At 39.0% G+C, this 14,745-nt stretch overlaps 1 long non-coding RNA gene across 1 annotated transcript; it reads left to right on the top strand.

Moving 5' to 3' along the window:
• Window positions 1-244: 244 nt before the first annotated feature.
• LOC118149931 (uncharacterized) lies at window positions 245-12,768 on the top strand. Its single transcript, XR_004737697.2, has 3 exons — window positions 245-344; window positions 11,678-11,721; window positions 12,654-12,768. It is a non-coding gene; the product is annotated as an uncharacterized LOC118149931 (long non-coding RNA).
• The last annotated feature ends 1,977 nt before the right edge of the window (window positions 12,769-14,745 follow it).

Here is a 14,745-nt window from a genome sequence, read left to right as displayed (position 1 = left end):
GTTAAAACCACTGGGCCGCAAGGCAGCGTGTTAAACCGTGCAGCTGTGAAACTGCAATATAATCCACGAGCTGATAAAATCTGGAAATATTTAATCTGTCTATTATTTAAAAATTATTATTCAGCATTCATAAGTAGAGGGTGAATCTGATTGTTAGTTGATGTCATCAAACACCTATGTTCTGTCTCTTGTTCTGCACAACATCCTCAGGTCACAATATAGAATCAGTTGTCACTTGTAGGCACAGCAACAGCTGGCCAGAGAAGAGAGACACATCCTTCCAGGCAGAGCTTTGTAATGAGAAGAAAACCTTTCTCAGAAGTGCTCAAGATGCCTGTCTTCAGGTACCAGTCCACAGTCAGTGCTCATAGCCCAGCTGCCTGGGGGCTGATACATGTACTCTATGATACTTTGGGACACTGGGGGAGGGGAGTTTTCTGAGCAAGGAAAAGTGTGGAGGGAGAAAAGCATTGAGTGTAGACAAACTATTTGACTTGCCCCCTACTAACTCCTTCATGCTTATACAGCCTAACTAATAGAAATCAAAATTTCATGAGTGTCATCTTTCCTGAACCACAATATGTACGGCAAATAGAGCAAACATTGGACTCCAATTGAAATGAATGATACCCGGACAGGCATATTTATTTATTTGACTCTAAATAAACTGTCTCAAAGAATTTTAACTGAGAGACTGATTAAACTAAAAAGTATCCTTAGATAGAACAAACCTAAATATGTCTCATATTTATCAAAACTAATTGGCATTAAGATATTTACCTGTACTACCATTACTGCCCATCTGGTGATACTGTATTTGGACCTGGACTTCTTTTAATCTTGTTTCTATCCTTCCTTACCTTCCGGTGGGCCAGAAGTCCCATTGTTGTCTAGCAAAAGTCTAGCTGGACAAAGATGACTGCATCAGCAATGTTGTTGAGCTCTCACAAATAAAAAGAATTCAAAGACCCCACAGTGATGCTGAAAACTCAGCATAGAACGTCTTCATGTGAACCAGAACTTTATTTGACCTTTGCTAGCTTGAGATCAGCAGCAGCAGCCAGGAGACAATGACTCATTTCTGAATCAACCAGGATAATTTTCACACCTGTCTTTAAAAAGCTTTGCCCCAGGAATCCAGAGTCCCAGGGAAAAGATAATCTGTCTATTTCTAAAAGCCCTTCAAAAGAAACAGGGGCCACACTTGCAGCCCAAGGGGCATCCATTCTATTAAAAGAATGGGGTTACAGCATTGTGCCCGACCCCATGCCTACCACTGGCAAAAATATATTAACACATCTGATCCCCAAAACCACCTCCAGCTAGTAGACAGCTATGCTGGAACCAAACTTTAAAAAGGAAATTTGGGCAGTGCACTGTAGCTCACGCCTATAATTATAGCTACTCGGGAGGCTGAGGCATGAGTTGAAGTGAGCTGAGATCATGCCACTGCACATCAGCCTGGGCGATGGAATGAGACTCTGTCTCAAAGAAAAAGAAATTGCTCCAAAACATAAATTGAAACACTAAGTCTGTCTATCTACCTATCTACCCACCTATCATCTATGTTTCTATGAATATAACTATGTACTATCTGTATATATCTGCACTTTTTTATAATACAGATATATCATGATGGCTATTTTAGAAAGGGCATTGTGTATATGAAATGTTTTATACCTAAAAATATTTTTTAAGAGTTTAGGGTGTCTATAAACACACAGACAGGTTATTATTTACATCCTTGTAATGCCAATTTGTCTTCCAGAAAGTGTGAACAGCAATTCATTTTAAAGTTACTTTGGTATTTGGAGATAAACAGCTTGGTTATTCTTTGTCCCCTATCAAGCATCTGTCAAAGTCAAGGATGAAACAGAGTGTTTTGTGTGTTTGTGAGCGATTCTCCTGAAGTCACAGGATTGTTTCTCTTTTGGTAGCCCTTTCTGTATTAGCAAATATTTAAATGTATCCTCCACATGGAGCTTTCAACTGTGAAATTAACCTATCCCCAAGACTCCTTTGAGTAAGACCAGGTGTTTCATACGATTGCCCTTCTACCTACAGCAAGAATCCCCTAGGGAAGAAGAGAGGAAGTAAGATTTTTGACATTTGTGCCATGAAAAAGTGTCAATAGATAATCTGAAAATGTCCAGAGGCATTCTACCAAAATGATCTAATAAGTACTAACTTTTTAAATGTAATACAAGACTCATCTCTCTTTCTTGTTTAAAACAAAAAGCTCCCCCACTCCCTTCTCGCACTTAAGCTACAGCTATCAAAGATTTAACGATTTCACCATTGGACATAGTTCAAACACTATGGGCAGGAAAGAATGTTCAGCTGTCAGGGAACCAGCCCAGCCAGGGTGCTCCAGACAAATCGCTGTACATCATCAGCTGGTTTTAATTAACAGCAGACTCTGTGCTGGTTTTTCTTTCCCCCTCTTTCTTTGGCGACTTTACACAAAGTGATTTGTAGTGTTCTGTCTTATACGGTATCTACCCCACTGGAAACAGAGGATGTTCACGAAAATAAAGTAGATTAGAGTATCGAAAGGATGCCTTGAGATTATTGTCATGGCCCTAGACGAAGAGTGAGTTAAGTTAGTCATTTTTCCTTCTAAAGGGCCGAGTCTCTTGCAAAGTCGGATTCCATGGTTCTTATTATGCTAGATTGTTATTAATGCTGATCTAATATTAAGGACATTTTATCTTGCAGTTAATGAAAAAATACTTTATACTGCAAATGAAACAGCTACAGTCAATGGAGATTTTTAGAGCTTTATTTAATAAAAGCTTCCCTTAGTGAGTAAAGACATTTCTCAGCAAGTAAAGATTTCCATCATTGAGTAAATCCTTTTGTAGTCATCAAATAATAAAAATATGATTATTGGAAGACACCTTAGAGATATGCATTCTGATCTGTTTATTATATAGATGAGAAGATATTTCTTTCCTGAAGAATGATTGAATAAAACTAAATGTCCAGAGATAGAATTTTCCCTGAGGCCGTGGGGCTTGGTACTCAGAGCATCACAGGCTGCATGCATATGACTGGCTCCCTTGGAAAAAGGGGCCTCAAAATGATTTAAAAACATTTAACATATTAACACAAAAGATTGTTAAATATTAGTACTTCTCTTTTATATATAAACTGACAAGCATAACAACTATTTGACTAATTGGCCATAGTGCCCAATTTGTTGATTGGTAAAAGCAGAATTAGAACTCAGTATCCCCTAGTTGCCTTGAATAACTTCAATCTTTGAATTTCTTGTACTACATTAAAAAATTAAACATTGTTCATCACACAGCAGTTGTTTTCCTCCACAGGCCCAGACATTTTCTGGCCAATGGCGAAACAGTGCAATATAGTGGCCGTGGTCATGCTCTCAAGCCAATGTTCCTGGGTCTCAGTCTTCCACCTATCACTGACTCACTGGGTAAAGTCCAATGAGTCATCTTGCTTTCTCTGCCTTGGCTTTCCTGTCTGAAAAGTGAGGGTAAAACTATTATCTCCTTTCTGAAGTGGTTGTGAGAATTAACTGTTAATACGTGTGAAGCTTAGAACTGTGCCTGGTCCACAGTTCTGGAGTCATGCTGGCTTAGTAATGTGGATCTTCACCCTTCCTGCTCCAACTTCCAACAACACGATGTCAAAAACTCAAGGCATCCACTGTGGGCCTTTATTACTCTGTAAATTATCTTGGCTTCAACACTTTTTGCTGTGGTTTTGAGAAAGAGGAGGCTTGTAAATAGTCTTTTAATTTCAGTAAAACTCACTGGTATTTTTAGATGAAATCGTCAAGAGCAATGACACGCATATCTACAAAGTGTCACCTGATGCCACTTTCAGGAGCACAACAGGGGCTGAGTAGGTCACTGCCTTGCTACAGAGAGACATTTGAGATGTCCTCATGTGAGTCTGACTCCACATTGGGTTACTCAAGAGCACCAATTTGTGAAGTTAGAGAGATGTAAACCCAAACTCACCTTCTAGTTTTAATAAATGCCCACTGTGTCAGAATAGTTGTAAATGGCACACTCTGATTAATCACATAATTAGCAGAGGTGCTGCACATATATCATACCCAGTGTATGAAGCTTTGATGAATTACCAGAGGATGGCAATTGGTGACTCAGGGACCAAATCTGGCCATATCTTGTTTTTTGTGTGGTCTCATGAGATAAGCATAGTTTTTCCTTTATTAAAGCATTGCAGGGCTGGGGCAGTGGCTCACACCCATAATTCCAACACTTTGGGAGGTCGAGGGAGGTGGATTAACTGAGGTCAAGAGTTTGAAACCAGCCTGGCCAACATAGTGAAACCCCATCTCTACTAAAATATAAAAATTAGTTGGGTGTGGTAGCAGGAGCCTATAATCCCAACTACTCGGGAGGCTAAGGCAGGAGAATCCCTTAAACCTGAGAGGCAGAGGTTGCAGTGATTCGAGGGTGAGCCACTGCACTCCGGACTGGGCAACAGAGTAAGACTCTATCTAAAAAAAATTGTAAAAATAACAAAGAATATGCAACACAGCTGCTTGTAGCCATGACATTTAAAAGATTCACTATTTGGTCCTTTATAGAAAAAAATGTGTTGACCTCTGAGTTAGGATTTAACAAAATGACTCTAACATAAAAGCCACATGGCAGGGAGGATTGGGAGGGATAACACCAGGAGAAATGCCTGATGTAGGTGACAGGGGGGTGGGAGGATGGAGACAGCAAACCACCATGGCATGTATGTACCTATGCAACAATCCTGCAGGATACAGGATGTGCACATGTACCCCAGAGCCCAAAGTACAATTTTAAAAAGAAGTTCATAGCAACAACAACAACAAAAAGCCATGTGGAGCATAATCTTTTGTGATTCCAAAGGTACTTTTGACTCTTACAATATCTCAGGTTCAAGATTACAAATATCAATGACGACTGGACTACACAGTGGTTAAAAGTAGGAATTTCTGAAATCAGACTGCCTTGGATCAAATCTAGACTGTACCACTTATGAAGTGTGTGATTCTTATCAAGTTACTTAATCTTCCTAAGCCTTGGTTCCCTCATCTGTAAAAAATGAGCATTAGAAAAGCCACCTCATGCGGCTGATGTGAGGATCAGAGGAGATAATGCATACAAAGCACTTTGCACATGGGAAGTCTTCATTAAATGCTAGTTGTTGTCGTACTTCCCAGAAAATTAGTCTGGTTTCTTTGAACTTCCTGGTTATTTACAGCTTGTGTGATTCCAAGTAGACAACACTGTCATCCTGGCCGGAATGACCTATCCGGTTTCCTGACTCTAAGTGGGATATCTAACTGATGGCATGCACATTACAATGCATCAGATTTAGAGGTGCTACAAGTGACTGTCACCAGTAGCTGTAGCATGAGAAGACTGAGGGAGGTGGTTAATTCCTGGTGTATTCCACACTCCCATTTACATGGCCCGGCCGTTTATTCATTCTGGCACTGGTAGCCACATGTGAGATGTGCAAAACTCTGCACCTTCTAGCTTCCTTAAGAGCCTCTGGTGGCTTCAAAATTGCTGTCTTGCCCCTAAGCATTGGCCTGAAGTCACAAAGGCAAGATGGGTTTAAGTTCACATTGACAGCACCTGGCTACCAGTCTCAACAAAAGGTTGCTCCTTGAATTCAGATGCTGGCATGGAAGAGGCAATGTACAACACATAAGGTGAGTGGAAAATGAAACTTCTTTTTTATAAGCCTCTCAGATTTGGGGGTATTTATAATGTATTACTATAACATAACCAGGAAAAGTCTGATTCATACAATGACCTAAGAGGAAAAATCTACTTCTATGGGACTTTCTAATTAATCTACGTTACTCAAATAAGGATCATCACCTTGCTCCCATTTCTAAATACAAAATTGTAAAAAAGGAAATCTTTGAGATTTGTGACTTGAAGGCACGAAGTCAATTAAGAAAAGGTAAATGACAAGCTGTAAATTGTACTGGGAAGTATTTCATCCATGTCTGAATGCTCTTACCTGCTGATATCTGTGTTTTTATGGGCTAAAAAAGTATGAATTTTCCTTCAGGCTTACATGACAAGTATTTCCTTTTAACACTTTGATTTAAAAATATATAGAAAGTTTTGGCAGTAATTAATAGATTATCAACTAAAAGAAGCCCAGGACAAGATGGATTCACAGCCAAATTCTACCAGAGATACAAAGAGGATCTGGTACCATTTCTTCTGAAATTATTCCACATAGTACAAAAAGATGGGCTCCTCCCTAACTTATTTTATGAGACCAGCATCATCCTGATACCAAAACCTGGCAGGAACAAAACAAAAAAGGAAAATTTTGGGTCAATATCTGTGATAAACATTGATGTGGAAATCCTCAATAAAATACTGACAAACCGAATCATACAGCATATCAAAAATCTTATCCACCACGATCAAGTCAGCTTCATCCCTGGGCTGCACACTGGTTCAACATACACAAATCAATAAATGTAATCCATCACATAAAGGGAACTAATGGCAAAAACCACATGATTATCTCAATAGATACTGAGAAGACCTTTGACAAAATAAAACAGCCCTTCATGCTAAAAGCTCTCAATAAACTAGGTATTAATGGAACATATCTGAAAATAATAAGAGCTATTTATGATAAACCCACAGCCAATATCATACTGCATGGGCCAAAGCTGGAAGAATTCCCTTTGAAAACTGGCACAAGACAAAGATGCCCTCTCTCACCACTCCTATTTGACATAGTATAGGATGTTCTGGCCAGGGTAATCAGTCAAGAGAAAGAAATAAAAGGCATTTCAATAGGACGAAAGGAAGTAAAATTGTCTCTATTTGCAGATGACATGATTGAATTCCCATTTACAATAACTGCAAAGAGAATAAATTGCCCAGGAATACAACTTACAAGGGATGTGAAGAACCTCTTCAAGGAAAACCACAGACCGCTGCTCAAGGAAATAAGCGGGGACACAAACAAATGGAGAAACATTTCATCTAACGAATAGGAAGAATCAATATCATGAAAATGGCCATACTTCCCAAAGTAATTTATAGATTCAGTGCCATCCCCATTAAGCTACCATTGACAGAATTAGAAAGAAACTACTTTAAATTTCATATGGGACCAAAAAAGAGCCCATAAAGCCAAGACCATCCTAAGCAAAAAGTACAAAGCCGGAGGCATCACGCTACCTACTTCAAACTATACTACAAGGCTACAGTAACCAAAACAGAATGATACTTGTACCAAAACAGAAATATAGATCAATGGAACAGAACAATCACCCATAAATAATGCCACACATCTACAACCGTCTTATCTTTGACAAACCTGACAAAAGCAATGGAAAAAGCATTCCCTATTTAAAAAATGGTGCTGGGAAAACTGGCTAGACATATGCAGAAAACTGAAACTGGACCCCTTCTTTACACCTTATACAAAAATTAACTCAAGATGGAATAAAGACTTAAATATAAGACCTAAAACCATAAAAACCCTAGAAGAAAACCTAGGTAATACCATTCAGGACATAAAAAATGGTGCTGGGAAAACTGGCTAGACATATGCAGAAAACTGAAACTGGACCCCTTCTTTACACCTTATACAAAAATTAACTCAAGATGGAATAAAGACTTAAATATAAGACCTAAAACCATAAGAACCCTAGAAGAAAACCTAGGCAATACCATTCAGGACATAAACATGGCCAAAGACTTTATGACTAAAACATCGTAAGCAATGGCAGCAAAAGCCAAAATTGACAAATGGGATCTAATTAAACTAAAGAGCTTCTGCACAGCAAAAGAAACTATTAGCAGAGTGGACAGGCAACCTACATAATGGGATAAAATTTTTGCAATCTATCCATCTGACAAAGGGCTAATATCCAGAATCTACAGAGAACTTAAACAAATTTACAACAAACAAACAATCCCATCAAAAAGTGGGCAAAGGATATGAACAGAAACTTCTCAAAAGAATATATTTGTGTGGGAAACAAACATGGAAAAAGCTCATCATCACTGGTCATTAGAGAAATGCAAATCAAAACCACAGTGAGATACCATCTCATGCCAGTTAGAATGGTGATCATTAAAAAGTCAGGAAATGGCAGATACTGGAGAGGATGTAGAGAAAGAGGAACACTTTTACAGTGTTGGTGGGAGTGTAAATTAGTTCAACCATTGTGGAAGACAGTGTGGCAATTCCTCAAGGATCTAGAACCAGAAATACCATTTGACCCAGCAATCCCATTACTGGGTATATACCCAAAGGATTATAAATCATTCTACTATAAAGACACATGCACACATATGTTTATTGCAATACTGTTCACAATGACAAAGACTTAGAACCAACCTAAATGCCCATCAATGGGTAAACAAAATGTGGCCCATATACACTGTGGAATACTATGCAGCCCTGGAAAATGGTGAGTTCATGTCCTTTTCAGGGACATGGGTGAAGCCAGAAACCTTCATTCTCAGCAAACTAACACAGGAACAGAAAACAAAATACTGCCTGTTCTCACTCAAAAGTGAGAGTTGAACAAAGAGAACACATGGACACAGGGAGGGGAACGTCACACACCAGGGCCTGTCGGGAAGTGGGGGGCTAGGGGAGGGATAGCATTAGGATAAATACTAATGGGTTGATGGGTGCAGCAAACCACTATGGCACATGTATACCTATGTAACAAACCTGCATGTTCTGAACATGTATCTCAGAACTTAACTTATAATTTTTTTAAAATCTTAAGAGAGAGAGAGAGAGAGAGATTTCCCACAGATCTGAGAGGCTGACAAGCAAGGCAAAATTTCCATCAAATATTGGAGGTAGGTCCCCCGGATGGAAGATGGAGGTGGGGTGAGGAAAGCAGACTTTTTGTACAAGGTTTGGTAGACAAATAAAATTTCTTTATCTCTCAAAACAGTTTTTGACCAATGGCAAAAGTATCCCCATACTGTGGAAAACAAAATGTAGCCCATGACTTAGGGGAATATTGGAATAAACTATTTGAGCCTCATGTGGCCTGAAGTACAAAATCAAAGGGCTTTTAAATGTTGGGAAAGATAAAGTAACTTCTTGCTTTATCAAAGAAAACATAAGTATATTCTATAGTATTTCTGCCATGTAACTTTAGTTAATATGCAAAAATCTTAGTGGGAAACTGCTTTTAAATTCTTTTTAATTAATCAATAACTGTTATCTTTGATACTTGAGAAATCCAAACTCAGATAATGAATGCTGGATTTCTTAAGAATTTGATCAATTTTTTTAGGAAGACTTCGCACTAGCAGAATTTTTCTCCATTTAATCCTAGGAAAATGTTAAGGAGGAATTTTGTTGTACATTACATGATGTTTTGTATACACTGTGAGTGCAATAAAATACTTGTTTTCCATGTCTTAAAGGTGTTAGTTCTGTTGGCAGCACTGCCTTCTTACTGCCATGAAAATATTTCATCTTTGTTCATGGAATAAGTTAATAAAATGATCTAAATGTGTCCTATTTGAGGAGCAACTCTTCCAACTCAACTGGAGTAGAAAACAGTGGGAAACACTATTCTTGGGGGTTCTGTGCAATTTCCACCAGAATTCCAGCCTGATTGTCTGGTATCCATATATGTCGTCAAATATATGAGTTAGTTCTGCTGCTGTTTTTTTTTTTTAATGCCCTTCTTTGTCCTAGCAGTGAAATATATCCAAAACCCTCATCTCTTCTATTTTATCCTTTCATCAGAATTACAGATATGAGATGCAATTAATAATGATAACAATATAAAATATTTTTTAATGACCACTGCTGGTGTGCAAATAATTGCTTAATTAAAAGCATTTCCTCTTGAAGCCCTTGGGGTCCCTAGTGTTCCATCTGTCCCATGGTGATTACCGTCAACTCATTTTCTTACAATTCCACCTCCACCAGGAATATATTTGTGTTCCTTAAATACATCTCCTAGTAGGATTATTCCCAAGAAATGCCTAAACACTGTGGCAGTTTTCTGATTCTCCCACTTCGGTGCCTTCTTCCATTGCCTTCTTAGGACCCAAAAATGGTGACTTTCCAACCCAACAGGAATTGTGGTATTTTTCTCCTTTTCAGCTGTAAGCCAGTCCAACAGGCTAGGCCAGCAGATGAAGGCTTTTTAAATTCACCTTCCCTTCTTTGTTTTGAGTGTCCAGTAGCCCCCACCAGCAACTTTCCAACTTATTTAATTTTCTGATAATGAATCTAAAAGTAAGTGCTATAATTACTGTTGTTTTGAACAGATGAGAAAATTGAGGCTCCTAGAGGTTTAGCATTTGTCCAAAGATCACACCCCCAGGCTACAGAAAAGTTGTATGATTCCAAAGGCATCACAGTACATTGCCTCTTTCTCCAGCTTTTTCTGGATTAATAACTCTTTTTGAATGTTTGCCTTTACATTATTATGATCCATGTCAAATCTTCTGTGTGAATCTCTTTACCTCTCTTCCATAGTATCTCTGATAAATCTTGCCCCCATCCATCCATTCATTCTTTCATCAACCAGTGTTTCCTCAGCACCTCCTTTGCACAGGGTACTCACTACATGCCCCTCTATTATGTAAGTCAGAAGTTGACATAAAAATATAGAGTCATCTTGTTGATAGTCACTCCAAAAAGAGAGTCAAGATATGAACATTGTGGTAATGTTGGTGAAAGTATATGGACTTTCAATTATTGGATGAATAAGTTCTGGTTATCAAATGTACAGCTTGGTGACAATTGTTAATAATTTATTGAATACTCGAAATTTGCTGAGAGAGATCTTAAGGATTCTCACTATCCCCACACACAAAGATAATTAGAGAAGGTGATTAAATAGGTTAATTAGCTTGATTATGTTAATCATTTCACAATATTATATACATTAAAACATCACATTGTATACCTCAAATACCTGCATTTTTGGTCAAGTATACCTCAATAAAGCTGAAAGAAAAATAATACAATGTTCAATTATGAAAAAAGATGTGGACCTTTCAAACTGTACACTTTATACAAAAGATAAGAGCTAAAGGGCCCAGATTTTAACCATATTCTTAAGCAACTGCAAGTATGAGTCTGTAATTTTCTCCAACCATGTGGCAGGATTCCCAGCAGTTGCCCATAGCCCATAAATGAGTCACACCTCTTGACCTCTATGAATTTAGTGGTTTGGAGGTGGGGGGACAGCAGGTGGATCTGCTAGGGATAGGAACTGAATCAGTACTCAGCCCTGAAGTGTTTCTTTAAAAATGTCCTCTTCAATGTCATGCATGTCTTATAATCTTGCAACCTTCATGTTTTTTCCTATGTGTTGATCTCCTTAAGGACAGGTTTTTATGACCAGATTTAGTTTGAAGGAAATTGGGTTACTTGTGTCATGGACTGCATTTCTAAAAGAAATATTTTGATAATTTTACAGCTTAATGGCATTTATGTTGAAATAGTCTCAACTCTATGAGAAGCCCTAGGATTTATCTTATCAGTTTGTTTGAGGTTTTTTCCAACAGTTTTAAATGAAAAATTTCAAACATAAAAAACGAAAAGAATTGTACAGAAAATACCCACACCCACCTCATAGAATCTACAATAATTAGTTATATGTGCTTTATTATTGTCTAACCATTCTCTATCCATCTCTCTATCCATCCATCAGCCCATGTTATTTGTGTTGGATTTTGAAGGAAGTTGCAGCCGTGAGTACGTGTCATTTGTGAACATTTCTATGTGCATATCATTAGTAAGAGTTCAATATTTCTTTGTGTGTGTTTTTTTAGGGGAAAAATGCCTGAAGGGAAATGCATACGTTTTACAGGTACCATTCTAAACTTTTGACAAATGCATACATGTGTACAATTCAACCCTTATCATGATATAGAACAAGGCCATCACTCCAGATAGTTCTCTCGTGCTCCTTCTCAGTCAATTCCAACCCACCTGAAGGTAACCATTTATTCCTTTTATTTTTTATTATTCACAAAATGATGTTTTCCAAATGAAGATTATTTCAGGGTTTAAATATATACTGCTGTTGGAATTTGGAGACAAATCATCTATTACCACCTAGAGTATAGACTCTCATATAGGAGCTTCACACTTGCTCCTTGTCACAGGTGACTCTGGTTGTCCTTTCTCTGGGTATTTTCTCCATTGTTGGCCAATGGTTGATTCATCTTTTTGTGACGTCCAAAGCTACTTGAACAAATTTCAAGAAAGTTAAGACCAGCATTCTGTGCTTCCCCTGTTTGGCCTTTATAGCTTCTGTTTTGCAATTGGTGTTCCATTTGGCTTTGGACATGGTCTCATTCTTGGGCACTGCAGTGTACCGGGTACAGAGACTGCTTGTAACAGGCAGACACTGGAGATTTTTCTGTACTCACTCACTGGAGTTTCTTGGCATCATCTGGCATTGCCCATTTGATACAGGGTACTGTAGAGTGATAGGAGCACCTGCTAAAGCTATACCGCACAATGCTCAATTCAGGCCCAAATGTTACTCATATGGCACATGCTTCTGACTAAGCTGATTTTCTGTATGTGTCATAGGATGTCATGAAATGGAGTGACCTTTTCCAACATGAGCTGGTACATTCCATTGTAATCAGAGGGTTTTTGTTGGATTTATACTACAGGAATCTGCCAAAGAAAAGTTGTAAGGGTTTAAAATAAAGTGCTCCCAGTGTTGTAAAGTGCTCCCAGCTCAGTGGAGAAGAAAGATGACTGAGAAGCTGCAAACTTAGGCACAAGGTATGTGTTTGCCATTGAAATGTCCTTGGGAAAAAGTACGAGAAGTGAGGTAGGGCATTAATAACCTAGGACTTGCTTCAAAACAAGCCTCAAGAGTTTCATCAGCAGATATGGAGGAACTCTTTGAAAAAGTGAAAAAAAAAACAAAACATGAAGCAAAGTATTCTCAGGCTCCTGTGGAGGCACATTTTCCACAGTGGTGGCCACACACACACAAATCTCATCCTGTAGTTCCCACCTGTAGACTGATGGGTAAAGATACACTCTAGGTCCTTGTTGGATATTCCAGCATATAGGCCAATAATAATAGACATTTGCTAATATTTTTTGATTCTTATCATAGTTGTGTGATTCCCAGTAGAAAACCTATGCCACCAACATATTGTGGAAATTGGGTAGACTTTAATTGAAGTAACTGTTGATAGATATGTAAGCTTGGGAAACTACTAATAAGGAATGGAGAAGAAGCCAAGCCAGGGAAAGCAATCACTAGGCCTGCAGAAGCATGGGGAAAACAGTGGGCCCTGCAAGTTTCTCGAGAGGTAGAGCTTCAGAGAAGAGGGTCAACTAAGAGCTCGTCACACATCTTCCCACACGGCCCAGTCCCTAGGGTAACCAGAGCAAGGCAGGAGGGAGGAAAGTTCTTGTTTGAGTTGACAGTGCTACGGGTCACACAGGAAGATACCTTTTGGGGAGTTAGAACAAAGGTCCAGAGCTCTTTGGAAGTTGGAGATCGGAGTTTGAAAGGCATCGTATGTAACAGGAGAGATGGTTCTAGTCATTGTAATGGATGACATTGTCCAGGGAGATGGTAAAGACAAGAAAACAGAGGCCAGAAATGCGGACCAGCAGGAAAAGGGTGGGCAATGGGGGTGAGCCAAGGCCTCAGAAAAGAAGTGCTCCAGGATTGAAGATGTCAAAGGGGAGGTTTTCGTCAAGGAAACAAGAGGGAAAGAAAGAAACATCTCCTGAGCGGTTAGCTTGCACAGCTTGGAGCCGAGACAGCTCATTTCATCTTATTAACATTCACATGAAGAGAGTTGATATTCACATTTTGCAGATGTTAATAAAAACAATTTAGTTGAGAGAATTTTTACAAAAAAAAAAATCTCTAGTACTGATAAAGACAAAAGCCAAATTCTACTCCTACTGGTTAGATTTTCTTCTCCATGAGTTAGGGGACAAAGAGGGTGGGGTGAAAGTGATGGGAGGGGTGATGAGAGAGATGCATGGACAGGAGGCTGTGGCCTGAGAGTTGACTTTCAGAGTATATTTCAGCTCTCAGAGGACAGTGGCTCTAGAGGATCACATTGCACTTTGCAAGTGCTTGCCTGTATGAGGTAGAGATATGCGTGGTAGATGAAATAATATCCCCCAGCTCCCAAGCTATTCACACCCTAATCCCTGGAACCTGTGAAAATATTACCTGACACAATAAACAGACCTTGCAAATGTGATTAAGCTAAAGGTCTTGAGATGAGGGATAATCCTGGGTGGGCCCAATGTCATCACAAGGGTCTTTTCAAAAGTGAAGCAGGAGGGTCCGAGGCAGAGAATTTGTCACAATGAAAGCAGAGATGGAAATGAATGTGGCTGTGAACCGAGGAATGAGGAGGGCAGCCTCTAGAAGCTGGAAAAGGCGAGGAAATTGTTTCTTTACTAGAGCCTCCAGAAGAAATGATCTGCTGATACCTTGATTCTAGACCTAGAAGATCCATTTCAAACTTCTGACCACCACAGTGGTAAGATCATAAATCTGTGATGCTTCAAGCCACTAAGTTTGTAGTAATTGGTTGCAGCAGTGATATGGTTAGACTGTGTCCTCACCCAAATCTCTTCTTGAATTGTAGCTCCCATAATTCCCATGTATTGTGGGAGGGACCCAGTGGGAGATAATTGAATCATGAGGGTAGTTTTCTCCTTACTGTTCTCCTCTTGGTGAAAAAGTCTCATGAGATTTGATGGCTATATAAGGGG

This window comes from Callithrix jacchus, chromosome 21 (genome assembly GCF_049354715.1).
Source record: "Callithrix jacchus isolate 240 chromosome 21, calJac240_pri, whole genome shotgun sequence".
NCBI lineage: Eukaryota > Metazoa > Chordata > Mammalia > Primates > Cebidae > Callithrix > Callithrix jacchus.
Note: the sequence above shows the minus strand (reverse complement) of the source record. Positions and strands in the feature narration are given on the sequence as shown.